Here is a 23,160-nt window from a genome sequence, read left to right as displayed (position 1 = left end):
ATAAAAATTTATTATGTTTCATGGGAAGAAGCTTTATTTTTCTAAAATGTTTATAAAGATCTGAAAACTACAGTTTATCTTTACGTGTGTCTCAGATGTTAATAACAAGAGAAATGGACTCTTGTGATTTTGAAGCTAAAAAAATAAAGAAAATGTGAGCACACATGCCAAAGTAATTCGTAAAAATTTCAAATGATGTGAGCATATTTTTTTCCTTATTCATTAAGAAAACTTAGAATTACAACCCACACAGAAGGCAATACTACCAGTATTACATAAAATGGTCACTCTATTTAGTCATTTATTTATTCATTTATTGAATGCATTGTTTTCAATATTGTATGAAGTTACAAACCAATATTCTTCTCCTCTTTTCAAAAAGCTGAAATCCCCTCCCCCCACTTTAAAAAAAAATAGTAATAAGCTTGTTTGAGATGAGGATACCCATTCTTGCAGGCTGACTGGTGGGAGTCAAAGAGGAGGCTTAATTCTGGGACCCTGGAAAGAAGCTCAGTTCAACAGCTCTTGCCCACCCCCATGCAAATACCAGTCATGCTGAGCCCAGCCCTTGGTGGTGGTCTTCATTAACCTTTCTCCACATTTCCTGTTCCCTGTGTCATCATCCTCTGCACTCAGGTTCACTAATGTCATCGATTTTATACAGATGAATTGGTTCATTCTGTTTGAGCTAAAGATAATTCCATCTGTTCAGTCATCTCTAAAATTGTTCTGTAACTGTCCCTGTCCCCAATTTCATTTTTCCCCCTTAACCATTTAATTAAATTAAGCTGGGAACAGAAAAAGAAAAAGAAGAAGAAACTTGTTCAGAAATTGAGAGTACAGTAGAGAAAACACAAATAAACATCTCAAGAATGCACTGAAAAGACTGGAAGTAAAAAAGAGAATACTTATGCCCCTCTTTTTTTTTCATTACTCCAAATTCTGATGAAAATCTTATCACAGCCAAGCTCTACTTTTCCATCCACCAGTTTGAACCTCTGCTACTTCTGAAGTTACCTATGGTTTTCAAATTGCAAAAACCCAATTATCTTTCCTTAATCCTCATCTTGCTTGATGTTTGCGAACCAAATGGACAACTTAGAAGATCAATGGGAAAGGTTTGTCAGACTGGGGTGAAAAAAGAGCTGGATCCAGAACATCCCAGCACAGCCTGGGCAGTGGCTGCTTCCAGAGCTCTTGGCCCACAGACAGAAGGGGGATTGATTGAGTGGCTGATCAGAGGGGAATTGCAGGTATCTCTGTCTGTAGTGAAGGAGGATTCTATTGCTTTGCCTGTGTTTGGATCTGGGTCACAGTAATGGGTAGCAGTCCTAGGGCAAGGAGGAATACTGGTGTGATGTACCTTGTGGCAGCAGTGCAGAGAGAATCCTTCTCACAGTTCCACAGCGGAAAACAGTGGTTGAGGTCACTCATAAACCTGAGCACAGGTCAAAAGGAGTAAACACCTTGCCTTTGATCATACCACCTTGGAACAACTGAAAATTTATAAGTCCCTAGAGATATCTCTCCAAAAACAGCTGGACAGACCCCCTTAAGCTTGGGACAATACAGCATCCACCCTGGAGTCAGACCCCTACCTTAACAAAGAGTTTAATAGTCAAGGAACTGGCTGGGAACATGAATGAACAGCACAAAAAAAATATTAGATCATAGAATCTTACTTTGGTGACAAAGAAGATCAAAACATGCAACCAGAAGAAGACAAAAAAGTCAAAGCTCCTACATCTAAAGCCTCCAAGAAAAATATGAATCAGTCCCTGGCCATGGAAGAGCTCAAAAAGAATTTTGAGAAGGAAGTAAGAGAAGTAGAGAAAAAACTGGGAAGATAAATGAGAGTGATATAAAAAATCATGAAAAACAAATCAACATCCTGCTAAAGGGGACCCAAAAAGTACAGAAGAAAATAACACCTTAAAAAATAAACTAAGCCAAATAGAGAAGAGGTCCAAAAAGACAATGAGGAGAAGAATGCCTCAAAAAACAGAATTGGCCAAATGGAAAAGGAAGTCTAAAAGCTTACTGAAGAAAACACTTCCTTAAAAATTAGAATGGAACAAATGGAAGTTAATGCTGTTTTTTTTTGTGGTTCCTCCTATTGTTTCTAATTGTTCTTTACAACATGAACAATCTCAAAATATGCTTAGTAGAAGTGTATATCATATTGCATGCTATCTTGGAGAAGAAGGTGGGAAGGGAAGGGGAAAAATTAAAACTAAAAAGCTTATGGAAGTAATTATTGAAAACTAAAAACAAATTAAAAATAAATTAAAAAGTAAGTAAAAGAAAAAAAAACATGTGGGAAAATTGGAACATTAATGCATTGTTGGTGGAGTTGTGAACTCATCTAACCATTCTGGAGAGCAATTTGGAACTATGCACAAAGAGGTATAAAAATGTGCATACCCTTTGACCCAGCAACACAACTTCTAGGTCTGTGTCCCAAAGAGATCATAAAAACGGGGAAAGGGCACACAAGTACAAGAATATTTATAGTAGCTCTTTTTGTGGTGGCAAAAAATTAGAAATTGAGGGGATGTTCATCAATTAAGGAATGGCTGAATAAGTTGTGGTATATGAATGCCATGGAACACTATTGTCCTACAAGAAATGATGAGCAAGCAGACTTCAGAAAACCTGGAAAGATTTAGATGAACTGATGCTGAGTGAAGTGAACAATACCAGGAGAACATTGTGCATAGTAACACCCATATTTTGTGGTCACTGACTTTGATAGACTTGGCTCTTCCCAGAAATACAAAGATATAAGACAACTGCGAAAGACTCATGATGGAAAATGCTATCCACATCCAGAGGAAAAACGTATGTAGTCTGAATGTAGATCAAGGCATACTATTTGCTCTTTTTTTTCTTCTGTTTTGTTTCTTATTTCTTGTGGTTCCTCCCTTTGATTCTTAATAACATGACTAATGTAAAAATTTGTTTAATTGAATATATATATATATATATATATATATATATATATATATATATATATATATATATATATATATATATATATATGTAGACCCTATATCATGTTGCATACTGTCTCGAGGATGGGGGAAGATAGGGAGAGGGAGAAAATTTAAAACTAAGAAGCTTGTGGAAGTGAATGTTGAAAACTAAAAATAAATTAATTGATTTAAAAATTAAAAATATAAAAGAATGAGTGTAAGTAGCTACTGTTCCTTGAAACCTTGTTTGTTGAAACTGTAAAGGTTTTCTCCCTCAGACTAATGTTTTCAAATAGGTAAAAGAGGCCCTTTTTTCCTCATATTTTACTTAGCCTTAATAACATTTTTGGGGGAGGGGTTGTAATTTTTGTTTGTTTGTTTTTGCATTAGACAGACTGAGACGTGAGAAAGATCTTGGCTAAAAAGGCCATGGTCTCCTTCTACATCTGGGGCCATTTCCATTCATCCTCATCTATGTCTTCCCACTGGACTCTGATGGCTCTAGAGGACAGAGTGAGGCTGGTGACTTTGCCTAGCCCTGTCTCACTTAAATCCAATTTACTTGTAAGTGAAGACATCACTTTCCTGATGTCATTAGTCCTCTTCACAAATGAAAGACAAACAACAACCTTTTATACCTCTATTTCTTTCAGGCTTCATATCAACTCCTTAGGGATCTCTGTCTTGTAATGTCTCTCTCTACTCTTTATATCTCTTTTTAACTCTTTGTTGGTTTCTATCTCTCCATCTTTCTCTTCATGTCTTTCTTTTACTCTTCATTTCTATTTCTGTGTGTTTTTGTCTTTTTCTTTATCTCTTCCCTTTCCCCTCTCCACCCCCCGTCTCTCCCCCTCACTCTCTTTCCTCCCTCTCCCCTTATCATATTGTTTCCATTAGCATCTCTGTGCAGATGACTCACAGATTCATATATCTACCCCTAGTCTCTCTCCTAATCTCTTAGTCCCATCATCAACTCTAAATTAAATATTTTAAACTAGATGGCATAGCGGAATTTTAATCTCATCATGTTTACAACACAATAAATTATCTTACCCCTTTTCCAAACTTCCTTATTTCTGTATGAGTCACTACCATTCTGCCACTCAACTAGATCCACAAATTCAATTATTTCTTTCTCTTCCCTCTTCCTCACCCATATCTGGTAAATTTCTGAATTTGCTCAATTCTACCTCCACAAGCCAATTATTTAATTTAGACTCTTTTCTCTTCCAACTAGAATAACTGATATCCTTTTAATATGTAACAGGGCTTCCATGCTTTACCTTCCAAATTATCTTTCACATATGCTAAAATGAGCATTCAAATTCTACTGCAGAGAGCACAATTCTAATGGATTGGCCACAAAATTCAAAAGCCAAATGCATGCATACCCAAAAGACTGATTTATAGAGAAGTCACACAAGTTAAGCACTCACAGGCTGGTGAGAAGAAGCTGTAAAAGGATGCTCTCAACTTATCTCTGAAGAACTTTGATATTGATTATGAAACATGGGAAACACAAGCACAGGCCAACCCAGCGTGATGTGTCCACATCAAAGAAGACTCTGTACTCCATGAGTAAAGCATAATTATAGAAGCACCAAGGGAATGTGAGCTACACAAATTTAGAGCTACACTCTAAATGTTTAATGGGCTATTTTTGTCCAGTCTGTGGTAACGTTGTCCAAACTTCTATTGGACTGATTAGACACAGTTGAACACATCATACTCTGACTCCAATATTCCAATGTCATTGGTCTTCTTCAAAAAAGGAAGAATGAACAACAATAACAAAATGCTAAAGCACAGGTCCAATGATGTTACTCCCCTGTTCAATTAACTCCAGTGGCTTATGAATACATCTGGTTCAATTACAAATTCCTGTGTGACATATAGAAATCATGATATAAATGACATAATATTTATTGTTTTTACTCTAAAAAAATGTAAGTTCCTTAGGAGCAGGCATTGATTGGTGTGTTTATTTTTTCTTCCTTTTTATTCTCATCATATAGGTGTCACTAGAAAGAAAAAAAGAGGAAGAGAAAGAGAGGAAGAAAAAGGGGAAAAAGATAGAAAAGTTTTACTGCTTAACTAATTTTCATACTGAAATGACTGAGTTTTTAGGTGGAACCCCATGGTCAGGAAAGACTGATTGGAGATTAAAAATTTTGGTTTTCATAGGGAATAAAATATAGTTGGTTTGTTTTTTTCCTATATTTTTAACTAAGGGACCAAACCAAACAGTCACTAAAATTATTTTCTAAGTTTCCCTCTTAATGCATAGCTTGCCTGAATATTCAAGATTTCATTGGTATAATGCTTTTCAGTTTCTCTGTGATTTCTGATAAATTCCTCAGCCTGTTGAAAACTTAGTAATTGGCTTCTTTAATATGTATACATGCACAGAGACATATATGTATATGTATATGTATGTATATATATATAAAACACATGCATATATACATGTGTGTATATGTATGTGTACATACACATATAACTGGTTTTTTTAATAAAGTTCCACATTCTCTCCCTCAGTTCAGAATTTCTCCTATCCATTGAAAAGGCAAGCAATATGACATCAATTATACATGTAACATTGTGAAAGATGTATTTCCATATTAGACATATTACCAAAAAAATTAAAAAGAGCAAGAAAAAATAAAGTAGCATTTTCCAACATGGATCCTTTGGAATTGTTTTGGATTGCATTATTGACTAGATTAGTTAAATCTTTCACTGTTGATCATTACAATATTATTGTTCTTACTATGTAGAATGTTCTCCTGGTTCTACTGACTTCACATCACTTCATAGAAGTATTTCCAGGTATTTCTGAAATCATACTACTCATGGCTTCTTGTAGCATGACAGTTTTCTATCACAATCATATACCACAAGTTGTTCAGCCATTCCCTAATTGATGTTCATTCCCTCAATTTTTTACTCCTTCCTACCACAATATAGCTACTATAAATATTTTTGAATGTATGGGTCCTTTTCCTTTTTCTTTTATCTCTTTGGGATATAGGCCTAATAGTGGTATGGCTGAGTCAAATAGAATACTGCATCTGTAGTCCTTTGAGTATAGTTTCAAATTGTTCTCCAGAATTATTGGATCAGTTCACAATTCTACTCATTTCATTAGTGTACCCATTTGTCCCAATCCACTCCAACATTTCTCATTTTCCTTATTTTGTCATATTAGCCAATCTCATAGGTGTGAGTTGGTAAGTTAGAGTTGTTTTAATTTGCATTTCACTAATTAATAGTGATGTAGAACAATTTTCACATGACTATGGCAACTTTGATTTCTTCTGAGAACTGCCTATTCATATCATTTTATCATTTTTCAGTTGGAGACTAGCTCTTATTCATTTTTTAAATAAATTTAGCTCAGTTGTTTATGTATTTGAGAAATGAGGATTTTATTAAATAAGCATACTACAATTTTGCCCTCAGGTTCTGGCTTTTCAATTACTTTTGGCTGCATTTTGTTTTGTTTGTGGAAAAAAAATAATTTCACATAATCAAAATTGTCCATTTAATATCCATTATCTTCAGTACCCCTTCCTGATCACAAGCTCTTCCCTTTATCATATTTCTAAATGTATTCCATACTCCCCTAATATGCTTAAGATCTCACTCTTTAGGTCTAAATCATGTACCTAGTTTGACCTTATCTTGGAATACAGTTTGAGATGCTGGGTTATGCCTAGTTTCTGCCAAAATGCTTTCTAATTTTCCCAGTAATTTTTGTCAAATAGTGAGTTTTTGCTGCAAAAGCTGAATCATTATCAAAGAATAGAATATTATGTTCATGTACAACTGTAAGTTTCATATATAACATATTTCATTGATCCAGAACTCTATTTTTTTCTTGTCCAGTACAAAGCAAGGGAGTTCTACTTCTGCACTGACTACGTTAAAGCTTTTGACTATGTGGAGATGGGAGTACTGGAACATCTCATTTATCTCCTGAGGAACCTGTATGTTGGCCAAGAATCAAAAGTTAGAACCAAATGTGAAATAACTGACTGGAAAAGGGGTATGACAGAGCTGTATGTTATCACCTTATTTATTTAAATTATATGCAAAATACATCGTGTGACTTGCCTGTTTGGATGAGTCACAAACCAGAATTAAGGTTGGAGGGAGAAATATCAATAATCTCAGATATGCAGATGATATCCCTGTAATGGCAGAAAGCTAATAATTAAAAAGCCGTAATGAGGGTAAAAGAAGAAAGTGTAAAAGCTTCCTTGAAATTTAACAAAAAAAAAAAACTAAGATCTTGGCAATTGGTTCCTTCACTTCCTGGCAAATAGAGGCAGAAGTAATGAAAGAAGTATCAGGTTTTATATTCTTGTATTCAAAGATCTCTGTAATTGGTGATTGAAGCTATAAGATTAAAGGACATTCATGCCTTGTAAGGGGAGCTATGTCAAATCTCAATAGCATGCTAAAGAGCAGAGAAATCAACTGGCTGACAAATGTCTATATAACCAAAACTTTTCTTTTTCCAATAGCAATATATGGCTGAGAGTTGAACACTGACTGCCACAGAAATAATACTCTTGAATTGTGGTGCTGAAGAAGAATTTTGAGACCCCCTTGGACAGTAAGGAATGCTTATCAGCCAATACTTAAAGAAATTAGTTCATGCTATTCACTGGAAGTTCAAATACTGAAGCTTAAGCTTAAATACCTTAGCTACATAATAAGAAGAAAGAACTCCATTGAAAAAACTCTGATTTTGGGAAAGACTGAAAACAAAAAAAGAAGGGGTTGGCAGTGAATGAAGAGGATAGATAGTGTCATGGAAGCAATGAATATGAGCTTTGACAGACTTCAGAAGATAGTGGAAGATAGAATGGTTTGGCATTGTATAGTTCATAGAGTCACAAAGAGTAGGTCGTGATTGAAGCACTTAGCAACAACAATAATTTTTAAAAAAGTTTTGATGATTACCACTTTGTAATAGAATTCTAAGTGTGGTACTGCTAGGTCACTTTCCTTCACTTTTTTGTTATTGATTCCCTTGATATTGTTGACCTTTTGTTCTTCCAGATTAATTTTATTTTTTCTAGATCTACAAAATAATTCTTCAGTAGTTTTACTTATATATCACTGAATAAGTAAATTAACAGGTAAAAGTGAATTTTTATTTTATTGACTCAACCTCCCCCTGAGAAATTATTATTTCTTCAAATACTGAGATTTGTCTTTATTTGTGTAAAAAATAGTTTTATAACTATGTTCATATAATTCCTGGGTTTGTCTTGGCAGATAGATTCCCAAAGATTTTATTTTGTCTCACATTATTTTAAGTAGAATTTCTCTTTTACTGTCTTCCTGCTAGATTTTGTAGGTAATATAGAGACCTACTAATGATTCCTTTGGGTTTCTTTTATATGCTGTAGCTATTATATTTTTTGATGATTTTTATTTGATTTCCTAGGCAGTGCTTCCTAAACTGTGGGTTGTGACCCCAAAAGGGGTCATGGAAAATTTGGCAATGGCAAAAGGTTTCTGAACACTCAAAGACCAAACATTAATTAAAAATCAAACAGGTAATGAATCCAAGGTGTTTCTGTCAGCACTTGCTTGATTTGAATCACACAACTTCACTGCTGTCTTGGTTCTGAACACAAAGCATGTACACTTGCACTGCACATGCCCTCAAGCCACAAAACACCAATGAAAACTGCCAAAATACAGAAAGGGGGTAGGAAATGGAAAAAAAAAGTTTAAGAAGCTCTGCCCTAGAGTTCTCTAAGTATGCCATTACATCATCTGCAAAGATTGTTCATTTTGCTTGTTTCTTATTCTTATTCCTTCCATTTTTTTCCTTTTCTTCTTTAACTAGGATTTCTAGTTAAATATTAAGTGATAGGGTTGATAATGGCTATTCTTGCTTCACCCTGATCTTATTGGGAAGGCTTTTAGTTTAGCCCCATTACAGATATGTCTATATGCATATACATATACATATGTTGCTTATCATTTTAAGAAAAGTTCTACCCTTTCTGGTGTTGGTGACCCAAGCAGAAGAGCAGAAATGGTGCCTCACAAGGGGAAGGAAAAGAAGGAAGAGCAGGTCATCAGCCTTGGACCTCAAGTTGCAAAGGGAGAGCATGTGTTTGGTGTCTACCATATCTTTGCCTCCTTCAATGACACTTTTGTCTGTATGACTGATCTCTCTGGCAAAGAAACCATCTGACTGGTGGGATGAAGGTCAAGGCTGACAGAGACAAATCTTCTCCCTATGCTGCTGTGTTGGCTACTCAGGATGTTGCCCAGAGATGCAAAGAACTAGGCATCACTGCTCTTCACATCAAACTTTGGGCCACAGGAGGAAATAGAACTAAGAACACTGGCCCTGGAGAACAGTCTGGCCTGAGAGCCCTGGCATGGTTTGGAATGAAGATTGGGTGGATTGAAGAAATCACTCCAATCACCTCTCACAGTACTCACAGAAAGGGCAGTCGCTGTCTTTGAATATTGTCTGCTGAGACTTTTCCCACTGTTTGGTCATATTCCCAGCCAATTACTTGACTTTATAACTATTTGCTAAGGTAGGGCTCTGCTTCCAGTGTGGAGGGTGTACTGTCCCAAGCTTCAAGGGTTTTGTGCAGCTGTTTTCAGAGATAACTTCAAGGGAACTGCAAATTATCAGTTCTTCCAAGGTGGTATTATCAAAGGAGATGTGTTTACTCCTTTCCTGGCTTGTGCTCTTGTCTATAAGTGACCACAAGAACTCTTTTTCATCCTTGGAACACCACCTTCTTCACCACCACCACAAGCTCCACCATTCCAGCACTCCTCTCCCCAGGACTGCCACCCAGGACTGTGACCCAAATCCAGTCATGGGCCAAGAAAGAGAATCCCTCCACAGCACTAGCAAAGGGATCTTTGCAATTCCTCCTCTGATCTGCTACTCAATCCTCCCACCTTCTGTGAGCCAGAGCTCCAGAAATAGATGCCTCTGCAGCTGCCCCAGGGCTACTCCAGGGCTGGGGCCAGATTGAGCCTCTCACCCTGGTCCAATAGATCTTTCCTACTTACCTTCTAAGTTGTCTTTGGTGTTTGTGGGTGGAGAAGTCTGGAAAACACCACAGCTGCCAGTGATTCAGTCCCCTAGCTCTGTGTGTTTCTAAGTTTTTGGTGCTTCCAGGGCGGTGTAATCTGTAATTCCAATGTAGTATAATTACTCTTCTAGTCTATGTTGTGGTCCTTAGTAAGAGCGCATGCTTCTTTGCAACTGCAAGTACTAGTGCTCCTGTCTGTCCTGAATCTGTGACCAGGGTCCCTCCTCCCTTGAGACTGCAAGCATTCCTCTACAATCTGGAACTGGGACTTGCAACTGGTTTGGACAGAGCTGTAATGTAGCAACTAGTGCCATTGCAGGTATCCCGTGTACTCTATTTCTGACCAGCTGTCCAATCCCCTTGGCCACTCTGATTTGAGAGTTCTTGAAGCAGCTGTGACAGTTGCAGCTGCCTTCAAGGCCCATAGCTAGTGTTGTAGCCACATAAGGTCCAGGTTGGCCCCTAACCAGATGTCACTGACTTCTGCTTTCAACGTCCTCAATTCTTTTGGGCTAGAAAAATATTTCACCCTGAGCATTTCTTGGTTCTGCTATTCAGATTTCAATTTGATGTGCTATCTTAAAGTTCTTTGAAAGAGAAAGTTAGGAGGGTTCAGATTGAATACTGTCTCTCCTTCAACATCTTAGTTCTACCCCTCATGACTAACTTCTCAAAATCAAGCTAGGTCAGTCCTAGTGTTGATGATTTGAGGAGTTGATGGGATCAGAAGACATGACAACACAAGTAAGGTCAGTCACCTTAAGCAGGTGTGAAATTGAAGAAGATCTAACAAAGGAGAATGAAAAGGTACAGTCAGGTAGGTGGGAGGAGATCCAGGAGAAAGTAGTGTCATGAAAGGCTGAAGAAGAGTTTAACTGGTGGTGTCAAAGGCTACAAGAGAGGTCACCAAGAATGAGGATTCAGAAAAAGTGATTAGATTTGGCAACTGAGATAAGTAGTAGCTCAAGAGCAAGTAAATTCAGTTGTATTATGAGGTTAGAAGTTAGGTTATAGAGAGTTAAGGAAGAGTGAGAACGAAGGCCTTGGTTACACATGGTCTTCTCAAGTAGTTTACCAACAAAAGTGAGGAAATATATAAGAACTTAGCTAGTGGGGATGGACATATTCAGTGATGGATTTTTTTCAATTTATTTATTTTTTTATGATCAGGGATACATATGTATAGATGGTAGAAAGAAATGTACTCTTAGTGAGAGAGTAGACGTGATGGATAGGGCAATCTGCTGCAGAAGATGTGTTCAAATATTATCACCTACGCATGTAAAAATAATGTTTTTCTGTGTAATATTGTTACTATTGGGGAAAAATATAAAAGATTTGACTTCTGCTCATTTCACTCTGTGTCATCTAATAGAGGTCTTAACAGTTTCTTTTGACATTGTCCATTCAATTATTTCTTATGATATAATAATATTTCTTATGGTACATTTCATGTAACATAATTGGTTTAGCCATTCCCTGATTAGTGGGTAGTTTTTGAATATCAACATTTCGTAACTATGAAAATAATTATTATATGCATATACATATATATATGTATATGTGTATATATATATTTGTATAATTTTGTAAATTGCAGATTTCTTTGATCATTTAGAGAATATGACTAGCATTAGTATATATGGACTGAAGATTATGCATAGTTCAGTGATTGGAGGTGGGGTATAGTTCTAAACTGCCTTCTCAAATGTCCAGTTCCAGCTCCCACTACCAATGTATTAGTGTATTTTTCCCCTCCAGTTTCTCCAATATTTATTATTTTCCTCTTTTGTCATCTTTGCCAATCTGATGTGCATGAGGTGGAACCACAGAATCACTTTAATTTGCATACACCTTTCCTTCTTAATTGGATTTGATAGAATGTGCACTGATTTTACCATGGCAGTACTAGCAACATTAATACAAGTGCCCACCAAAGTTTCTGGCATATAACGGGGAACAAATAAATGTTTGTTGATCAATTCGTTGAAATATTATGGCATTTGGCATATGAAGAAAAGCCTCTATGGGAAATCAAGTGGCATGTAGTGCTAAAAATCATTGAAAGACTTGAGGTGTTCTGTTTTGTTGTTGTTGTTTTGTTTTGTTTTGGTTTTGGTTTTTCAAGAACCTTTTGGATGTATTTAAAATTCAAGAAATATGGCCATCTGTAGTTGTTTACATACAGAGACCGCTTCAGCTTCTCTGGAGATATTAAAACAGTCACATTTCCAATAAGTTCTATTATGTACACAAGCGCAAGTGATTAATATTATTTATAGTAGTTACCACTTGTGTGAAGACACGGTATCCATTGCTGAATGAGGCATACAAGTGTAGGGGCACAGCTGCTAGTGATTTAGTATTTGAGTTATACATACCAAAGAATGAATAAAATAGCATTTTCAAAAGCCAGATATATTTTGAAGGCTCTGAGTCATTAAGGCTAAGTGTCTCTTATGGTGTCTAGCCCAGAATACTCAGAAATATGCAAACATTTCCCTCTAGAATAGCAAGCTTTGTGACTGTCTCTTTCATTCAAACCTTGGAGTAGTGCTGATTAAAGCTTATTTCTTCTACCTAGATTAGAATCCTGGCTGATGATGAGGTTTCTATCAACTGAAATCACTGCTATTAAGTAGAAAAAAATAAAGCTTTTTTTTTTATTAAAATGACAAATCATTTAACATCTTTGGTCCTGAATATGCTTATTTATAAAATAAAGGGGTGTGACTAGATCAGAGGTATCAAACACACACTGGCTGTGGATCACTTGCTTCCTTTAACACTCCCAAGTGCTGCCTGAACTATATTAAAACATAATTGGGTAAAAGGTAACAAAACAAAAAAAATTGCAATTGAACACATAATGTTAATAATGTGGTTTTCTAAGTCAGTATGCAGCGCTTAAGGTTCCTTGTATATGGTTTAATAGCTTCCAGTCGGTTGATCCTAAATTTCTAATGGAGGGAGAAAGTAAAGCCTAGTAAGATTTTCTTAATTGGAAAGAAAAATATTTGTAAAAATATTTTTTTTTAGTTGCAATGGGAATCAGTAGATAACAAGTTGGCCTTGAAGCCATGGAAAACTGTATTCAATGACCTCTTCTGAAATATCTTGTTGTGTGGCACTGGGTAAATAATTAATGTCCTTGGTTTCAGTTTCCTTATCTATAAAAAGAGAAGGTTAATTTCCATGGCCACTATGAATTCTTCTAGATTTAATGGTATCCTGTCATCCTGTAAATTGCATAGAAGGCACTGATATGCACTGATCAAGAAAGTTCCTTACTGGAAGCTCCAAAAACTACATCACAGCATTAGTTTAAAAAAAAAAAGTCAATTGGGAAAGAATTTAAAAATGGCAAGCAAACAGTAAGTTTCTACTCAGTAACAGAAAGAAAAGGGAAATATGAAGTCAAATTAGGGAGGCAGAAGATGATTACATTTATATAATCATGAGATACAATGTAGGAAAAAATTATCAAAGCATCCCAAGGTCTCATAGTATCAAAGCTAGAAACCAGAACTCAGTTCTCCTGACTCAGTATCCAATGATTTCCTCTACGTTACTGCTTGCATTTTACACGTAATTAGATTCTCATAGTTCATGTTGAAGAAACCTTAAAGACTGTCTAGTAAAATCCCCCCATTTTATAGATACACAACTGAGCTTTAGAGATTAAAAGACTTGACAAAGCTCAAACAAGTAGTAAGTGTAAGTAGTAAGGAAGGAATCTGCCATGATCTTCAGACTTTTCACTCTTCTCTTCAAGTTCTACAGGACACTCCCCAGTTTATAAGAATAGTAATAATAACTAACATTCATATAGTATTTACTATGTTCCAAACACTGTATAAAGCACTTTGCAAATATAATCTCCTTTGATCCTCACAATAAACTTAGAAATTAAGTGCTATTATTTACCATCATTCTATAGATAAGGAAACTGAGGAAAAGGGAAGTTAATTGACTTGATGAGGTTCATATAACTAGCGTTTGAAGTTACATTTGAACTCAGGTCTTCCTGACTTCAGGCCCTATGCTCTAGCCACCATCTAATTGCCTCTAGTTTATCATTGTCTTTGCTTTTTATTTTTATTTAAGTGAAACAGTGCATATTTTCCCAGTTTCCTTTTTTCCTTCTCGTTCTGGTTGTATTTGCTTTGTTTAGGTAAAAGCTTTTTTAATTTAATTTAATCAAAATTATCTATTTTACTTCCCATAATCTCCTCTACCTCTTTTTTGATCATAAACTCTTCCTTTATCAGATCTAACATGGACATTTTTCTATGCTCCTCTAATTAGTTATAATATCACCCTTTATGTCTGAATCATTTATCTGTTTTGACCTAATCTCAATATATGATATGAGATGTTTGTCTATGGCTAGTTTCTTCCAAATTACTTTGCAAATTTACCAGGATTACAATTCTCAGTTAATTTACTTATTTATTGCAATGCCAAACTACCAAAAATATTTTATAGAACTCTTAAAAATAACAACATGATTGATCTGGAAGAAAAAAAGGTCAAGAATATCAAGGGAATCAATGAAAAAATATGAAGGAAGGTGACCTAGTAGTATCAGATTTCAAACTATCTTAAAAAGTGCTAATTATCAAAACAATTTGATACTGACTAAGAAGTAAAGTGGTTAGAGTACTGGAATAGATTATTCTTTCTTTCAAACTACCCAATTACTCATGACTATATAGATATGTCATTTCCATTTCCACAAATTAAAAGTAAACAATTTTTCCTTATTGAGTCTGTTGCAATTACTCTTTGATGTTTACCTTAAATTTCTTTTGGATCTTGTAAGTCAAGTTTTCTATTTTTTGCAACAAAATCCTAAAAGTCTGTCAATTCATTGAATGTTAATTTTTCATTTTTTTTTGTCCAGCATTATATGTAACTTTGTTGGGTATGATATTTTAAACCAGGTTTTTGCTCTTTGATATATAGTATTCCAAGACCTGAGGTCTTTTAGGGTAGCCAGCTAGGTCTTGTGTAATTTTAATTTTGTCTCTGTCATAGTTGAATTGTTTTTTATTTTTCTTGTTGCTCATAATATCTTCTCCTTATCCTGGGGATTTTTGAATTTGACTATTATATTCATGTAAGTTTTCCTCTAAAGATTTCTTTCAGATGGTGATTGTCGGATTTTTTTCTATTTCTACTTAATTTAAATATATATATATATATATATATATATATATATATATATATATATATTGTATTATTGTATCAAGATTATTTTTTTTAATTATAGCTTTCAGGGAGTCTAATTATTCTTGTTTTCTCTTTTTAATCTGGTCTCCAGATCAGTTGTTTATCTTATACGATGTTTCACATTCTCTCCCATTTTCTTTTCTTTTTTTAATATTTTTTTTTATTATTTCTTGGTCTTTTATAACTTCACTGGCTTCCCCTTGCCCAGTTCTTATTTTAAAGCACTTGTTTTCTTCCATTGGATTTTGGATCTTCTTTTCCAGTGGGCTGACTTTCTTTTCATAATCTTTTTTTTTTTCTTGGATTGTTCTTTTTAAAAAATTCCTGAATCTCTCTTATTTGATTTTGAAGTCTTTTTTGGGTTCTTCTAAGAATTTTTTTTGGGAAAGTGACCATTTTGAGGTAGGAGAGACTTTTTTTTTTACCTTTTTACTTCAGTACCCTCTGAAGACAAATCCTACGCTTCTTTATTACTATAGTAACTGTCTATGATTGAGTTCTTTCTTCTTTGACTGCTCATTTTTTTTAATGTTTAGCAGCTTATTATTATAATCACTTCTAATCCTAGGGTGTATGGGATGGTACTTCTGGCCTCAGGTGCTTTGTCTGATCTAACCTCTACCTTCTTTTCCCCCTCCAAGCCACAGCTAGGGCCCCCTGGCACACAATGTTGGAAATGTTCTTGCTCCCTGAGAACCCTCCAGTGGCTATGACCTTTACTTTCCCCCTCTAACCTGGAACTGAGACCAAGAACTCAGCTCTCCTGTGAGTGCCCAAAGCCAACAGGGTACTCACCTCACTGCTTCTGCACTCACCAGGCATTTTCTAGTTCTTTCTTGACAAGGGTCATGTCTAGGCAGCACAGCTGGTCCTGGTATCCCTTGTCTTCAGAGGCTCCCACAATTTTCCCTTACTTAGACACTCAATTCTCCACGTTGTCTGGGAGGTAAAAATTCCTGTATCTGCATTTGAGCCTACCTCCCAACCCCAAGGTTGGCCACTTCCTTTTTCAATGGAGCTAGCCTGACAGTATTTAAACTTCACTTGGTCAAATCTCCATCCTAGGATCTTTCTTCAGATGCATGGTTGTCCCAGAAGGACCACTGTCCTGCCACAACTCCTGTTTATTTTTGTCACTGTACATTAACCTTGTATTTTGTCTTCTTTGTGGAGGAGATCTGGAGAACTTCAAATTTCTGATCTATTACACTATCTTCTCAGAATCCTTTCTCCATTTTATTTTAAATGTGGTAGTTGCTAAATTTTGTTTGATCTTGAATGTGGCTTTATGATATTTGAATTGTTTCTTTCTGACTGCTTGAAAGATTTTCTCTTTGACAAGGGAGCTCTGGAACTTGGTTATAATATTCCTGCAGTTTTCATTTTGAGATCTCTTTCATGAAGTGATTGGTGGATTTTTTTCAATTTCAATTTTACTCTTTAGTTCTAGAATATCAGGACACTTTTACTTAATAATTTTTCAAAAGATGATATATAGGCTTTTTTAATAATGGCTTTCAAGTAGTGCAATAGTTCTTTGATAATCACTCCTCAATCTATTTTCCAGACAGTTACTTTTCCAATGAGATATTTCATATTTTCTGATTTTTTTTCATTTTTTGATTTTGTTTTATTTTTTCTTGATGTTTCATGGAGTTATTAGCTTCCACTTGCACAATGCTCATTTTAAATGAATTGTTTTCTGCAGCTAGGTTCTGTATGTCTTTTTCCAGTCAGCCAAGTCTATTTTTAAGAAGTTTTTTTTTCCTTCTTTTTTTCAATCTTATTAATTTGTTTATTTTTTGCTGTCAACATTCACTTTCATAAGATTATGAGTTCCAAATTTTCTCCCCATCTCATCCTTCCCCCCACCCCAAGATGGCATGCATTCCCCTTCCCCTAATCTGCCCTCTCTTCTGTCTATCCCCTCTTCTCTTAGCTCCTTCCCCTTCTATTTTCTTGTAGGGCAGGAAAGATTTCTATACCCCATCATCTGTATATCTTATTTTGCAGTTGCATGTGAAAACAATTTTTAAGTTTTGTTTTCAAAACTTTGGGTTCCAAATTTTCTCCCTTCCTTCTTCCCCACCCACCCTCATTGCAAAGGCATGCAGCTCAATACAGATTATACATGTGCAGTCATGCAAATCCCTTCAATATTAATCATGTTGTGAAAAATTAACTATATTTCCCTTCATCCTGTCCCACTCCCCATTTATTCTATTCTCTCTTTTAACCCTGTCCCTGCTCAAAAGAGTTTGCTTCCACTTACCACTTCCCCCATTCTGCCCTTCCTTTTATCATCCTCCCGCTCTCTTGTCCCTTTCCCCCTATTTTCCTGTAGGGTAAGATAGATTTCCAAGGACAACTAAGTGTGCATGTTATTCCCTCCTTAAGCCAAATCTGATGAGAATAAGATTCACTCATTCCCTCTCACCTTCAGCCATTTCCCCTCCCCTGTAAAAGCCTTTTCTTGTCTGTTTTACATTAGATAATTTACCCCATTCTACCACTCCCTTTCTCTTTCTCCCAGTATAATCCTCTATTACCCCTTAATTTTATTCTCCAGATATCTTCCTTCATCTTCAACTCACCTTGTCCCCTCTATCTATCTATCTATCTATCTATCTATCTATCTATCTATCCATCTATCTATCTATCTATCTATCTATCTAATTATCTATCTATCTACCTACCTATCTATGTATCTATCCATACATATATTTTTCCCTCCAACTACCCTTATACTGACAAAGGATTCATGAGTTACAAATATCATCTTTCCATGCAGGAATGTAAAATGTTCAACCTTAAAAAGTCCCTTATGATTTCTATTTCCTATTTACCTCTTCATGCTTCTCTTGAATCTTGTATTTGAAAGTCACATTTTCTATTCAGCTCTGGCCTTTTCATCAAGAATGCTGAAAATCCACTATTTCACTGAATGTCCATTTTTTCCCCTGAAGGATTATACTCAGTTTTTCTGAGTAGGTGATTCTTGGTTGTAATCCTATCTCCTTTGCCCTCTGTAATATTATACTCCAAGCCCTCTGGTCCCTTAATATAGAAGCTGCTAAATCTTGTGTTATCCTGATTGCATTTCCAGAATTCTTGAATTGTTTCTTTCTGGCTGCTTGCAATATTTTGTCCTTGACCTGGAAACTCTGGAATTTGGCTACAATTTTCCTAGTTTTCCTTTAGGGATCTCTTTCAGGAGGTGATTGATAGATTCTTTCAATTTCTTTTTTTTTCCCCATTTGTCCAGTTTTATTGAGAGTAAGGGCCTTTGTAACAGCTTCCAATGAAAAAATGGTCCAGGGACTTTTCTCCCTCCTCCCACCTTCCCTACTTTCTAATGCCACCCCCCAGTAGAAAAACAGTCCTACTCCAGAGGTGTGCTAGGTGAGGCACCAAGCTCCTCAGGAAGAGTCAGACTTACTAACCTCACCAGTGCCTCATGAAGTTTAAACCCTTCAGTTCATTACATTGGCACTTGGGGAAAAAGAGGGGAATTGGATGCAGTTTCAAGAACATCAAGGCATTCTCTTCAGGATACCCAATCAACTAATTGCTTCAGTTCCTTTACCTCATCAGCCTTGAACATTAGACTGGTGGGTAAATGAGTAGAGGGGACATCGGGCAGTGTGGCTGCTGCTGCTGCTTCATCCTCTCCCATATTCAGCAGCTCTTAGTTCAATTTCTCCTGCTCTGGTTCCTCTAATTCCTCCAGAAGCTCATCTTCACCCACATCACCCCCAAAGCTTACAGGCTGTGAAATGGCATCAGAGATTTCCTGGGCTACTTCTTGCTGCTCTGTGATGTCACACATCAGCTCATCCACCTTGTTGATGTCCATGTCCTGGTGGGCCTTGCTCATGGCACAGGCAGCCAGTCCCATGGTTCGAAGCACTTCAGCATTGGTGGTGGCATTCTCAATGGCTTCATGCTGGAATTCCAGGGTAGATAGAGTTCTATCTGTCTGTGCCAACTGTTGTCCCAGCCTCTTTTTTCTGCACAGTGCCTGCAGGGCACCTGTCTTGTTCTTGGCAGTCTGAAGTTCCTCCCAGATATTTTGCTCTAAAAACTCCTGCTTCTTGATCAGTATCTTTTCTGTCTCCCACAATTTCTGAATTGCCTCTTCAGGGCTTGGGTCCTTCTCCTTCTTCCCCCTGCCAAAGAGCCTCCCCAGGCTGCTCCTCCTGATTCCTGGATCTCTGAGGAGCCTAGACCCCCTGATTCTTTCAATTTCTATTTTACCTTCTGGTCCTATAATAGCACAGTAGCTTTCCTTGATGATTTCTTGAAAGATGATGTCTAGGCTCTTTTCTCATCATGACTTTCAGATAGTCCAATAATTTTTAAATTATCTATCCTGGATCTATTTTTCAGGTCAGTTGTTTTTCCAATGAGATATTTCACATTGTCTTCTATTTTTCATTCTTTTGGTTTTGTTTTCACCATGTCTTGATTTCTCATAAAGTCACGACCTTCCATTTGCTTCATTCTAATTTTTAAGGGTAGTATTTTGTTCAGTGAGATTTTGGACTTCCTTTTCCATTTGGCCAATTCTGCTTTTTAAGGCATTCTTCTCCTCATTGGCTTTTTGGGCCACTTTTGCCATTTGAGTTAGGCTATTTTTTTAAGGCGCTATATTCTTCAGTATTTTCTGGGTCTTCTTTAGCAAACTGTTGACTTGTTTTTCATGATTTTCTTGCACCACTCTAATTTCTCTTCCCAGTTTTTATCTACTTCTCTTACTTGCTTCTCACTTTTTGACCTCTTCCATGACATGGGACCAATTCATATTTTTCTTGTCTGCTTTGGATGTACGAGCTTTGACTTTGTTGTTAGATTCTGGTTGTACGTTTTGATCTTCTTTATTACCAAAGAAAGATTCTGTGGTCTGACTTTTTTTTTTGCACAGTTTGCTCATGATCCCAGCCAATACTTGCATTATAAACTCTTTGTTAAGGTAGGGGTCTGCTTCCAGTGTGGAGAATGTCCTCTTCCAAACTTCAGGGGTTTGGTGCAGCTGTTTTCAGAGATACTTCCAGGGACCTGTAAACTTTCCATTCTTTCAAGATGGTACAATCGAGGGTGAGGTGTTTACTCCTTTCCTGGCCTGTACTCTGGTCTTGGAGTGACCATAAGCACTCGTTTGTGCCTTGGAACTGTGAGGAGGATTATCTATTCGCCACTACTACAAGCTTCACCATGCCAGCACTCCTCCTTGCCCCTGAACCACCACCCAGAACTATAACCCATATCCAATCATGGACAAAGCATGAGAATCCTGCCTCAGCACCAGGAAAGAGATCCCTGCAATCCCCTTCTGAACAGCCACTTGATTCCCCTCTGTGTGTGGGCTAGGAGCTTTGGAAGTAGCTGCCACCTTGGGGCTGTGGGCCAGTACTGAGTTTCTCTCTCACTGCAGTCAAACTTTTCCTACTGACCTTCTAAGTTGTCTTTGGCATTTGTGGGTTGAAAAGTCAGGAAACCACACAGATGCCTGTGATTCAGTCCTCTGAGCCCTTCTTTCCTGAAGTCTGGTCTTTGCCTGTGTGCTTACACTGAAGTGTATTCCTCACCCAGCCTGGTGCAACATATTTTTCTATTCAACTATTCAGGCTGTCTTGGGCAGGAAATTTGTTTCACTCTGTCCTTTTGTGGGTTCTGCTGCTCTAGAATTTGTTTAAAGCCATTTTTTACAGGTATTTGGAGGGGTTTGGGGGAGAGCTCAAGCAAGTCACTGCTTTTGCTCTGCCATCTTGGCTCTGCCCCCTTAAGGAGTTCTTTTTGCCCATGACTTTTCATACCTCTCTTTCCAGATGGGCAATTCTGTTTTTTAAATTGTTATTTTCTCCACTGTTTTTGTGATCTCTTTTTACCAAACTCTCAAGTGTCTTTTTATAATGTTTTTCCTTCCCTCTCATTTCTTTATCTATTTTTTCCTCTATCACTCTTATTTGATTTTCAAGATCATTTTTAGCTCTTCCCAAAAGCATGTTTGGCTTGTGTCCAATTCATTTTTTTTTCCTTTGAGGCTTTCTATTTTGACTTCATTGTTATCTTTTGAGTTTATGTCTTGATTTTCTCTAACAGCATAGTAGATATTTTGGGTGGGATTCTTTTGTGTTTACTCATTTTTCTACCCTATTTCTCCATTTTGAGCTGTATGTTAATGTTGAGCTCTAGTCCTGGCTTGAGGGCAATAAGGTATATTATCTCAAGGTTCATGACTTTGTATACTGCTGTTTTCAGAGCTGGTTCCAAGGGTTTGGAAGCTTTTTAGGCTTCCAAGGTAGTGTGATCTGGTTAGAGTTTTAGTTACAGCTTTCCTGGTCTTCATTCTGATCCTTACCTAGAAAGGGGCCCTAATCCCTTGGGACTGAAAGTGATGTTGTTCTTCAAGGTCCCTGATCCCTTGTGTCCAAAATTAATACTGCCCCTCAGGGCTTCTACTTCCTCTGCCTTTGAACTATGACCCAGAAGTGGGTATAGACAATGGAGCTGATGAATATCATCTGGGTCTGCATCTAGTGTTATCACTTGGGTCCTTTGTAATCACTTTGTGACCAGTTGACAGATCCTCTTACCATCTATGGTCTGAGCACTCCTAAAGTTGCTATTTCTTCTGTTACCACTACCTGCTCCTACGTTAGTGTTTCATCCATATGATCTTCTTTTCACCTTCTACCTCCATAACACAGATGTCACTTCTCATCATCCTAAGTTGCCTTAGGTTAGAATAATGTCTCATTTTGACCTTTTTTTCTTTGCCACTCTAGAATTTGACCTAAGACATTACTTTAAAGTTGTTTGGAGCAGCTAGTTGGCACAATGGATAAAGTGCTGGGCCTGGAGTCAGGAAACCCTGAGTTCAAAGTGACCTCACTTATCAACTCTATGACAAAATTGTTTTGGGAAAAATGTTGGGAGAAACCAGCTAAGTGCTTTCTTTACTCTGCCGTCTTGGGTCCATCAAACAGCTTGCTTTTAAATACTTGAGTCTATAAAATCACATTAATTTTACTTTTACCATTGTTTAAACTGAATATGTTGCTAACAAAATCAAGTTCATAATTCTGACGCTAGTAAAGGCTTGCTTGTTTGGTTCATGTATTCATTTATTCATTAATGTATATTTATCATATAATATGTACAAGGCTCTTTGTCAAAGATGAATGATGCAAAGAAAAAAAGAATAGTTCCTGCATTTAAGAGCTTTACAATTTAATAGAAATCAATAATGTAAAATCCAAAGTGGGGAAAAAAGGGCATTGGAGAAGTCAAGATAAAAGGAATATTAGAGTTAATGTGTGTGTGTGTATGTGTGTGTGTGTGTGTGTGTGTGTATGTGTATTTCTGGACTGGGTCTGAATTATTCCAGTCTCCAGGTATTTAAGATATAATATTGAATAAACTGGGACATTTTCAAGTCATTCAGTAGTTTAAAAAATGAAATTTACTTAACTATATCCTGAGTCCAATATTCAACAAGGATAGATAATGAGGATGCTGATATTTAATTCAGATGAGTGAAGCTCCCTTACTCAAATTGGCCATCCTTCTTTCAAGAATAAAGCATCAGAATTAATATTAGAATTCCTCATGGTGCATTCAGGTGACTAGGAAGTAGTGTCAACAACTTGAGCCATTAGCTCCTGATCCAAATAAGACTGAAGGATTGTCTTAATACATTTTAAAGGGAAAAAAGAGCCTAGATTGCATGGAGAGAGGGGTTAGACTATTGTTCCAACCAAGATGAGGGTCTCTGTCATATAGACTATACCAAATTGTAGTTGTTTTCCCTTAGGCCCTTACCACTTACTGTGGGCTAGTTTTTCCTATGGTCCACA

General features: G+C 36.6%; 2 pseudogenes; one reads left to right on the top strand and one right to left on the bottom strand.

Moving 5' to 3' along the window:
• The first annotated feature begins 9,036 nt into the window (after positions 1 to 9,036).
• LOC110218630 (small ribosomal subunit protein uS11 pseudogene) lies at positions 9,037 to 9,476 on the top strand (annotated as a pseudogene).
• Positions 9,477 to 18,848: 9,372 nt separating this feature from the next.
• Positions 18,849 to 21,650, bottom strand: LOC110218631 (charged multivesicular body protein 4a pseudogene; annotated as a pseudogene).
• Positions 21,651 to 23,160: the final 1,510 nt, after the last annotated feature.

The sequence above is a fragment of the Phascolarctos cinereus genome, unplaced genomic scaffold, assembly GCF_003287225.1.
Source record: "Phascolarctos cinereus isolate Bilbo 61053 unplaced genomic scaffold, phaCin_HiC Scaffold_9;HRSCAF=440, whole genome shotgun sequence".
Taxonomy (NCBI): domain Eukaryota; kingdom Metazoa; phylum Chordata; class Mammalia; order Diprotodontia; family Phascolarctidae; genus Phascolarctos; species Phascolarctos cinereus.
The sequence above is the reverse complement of the archived record's forward strand: the minus strand, read 5'-3'. Positions and strand labels throughout refer to the sequence as shown.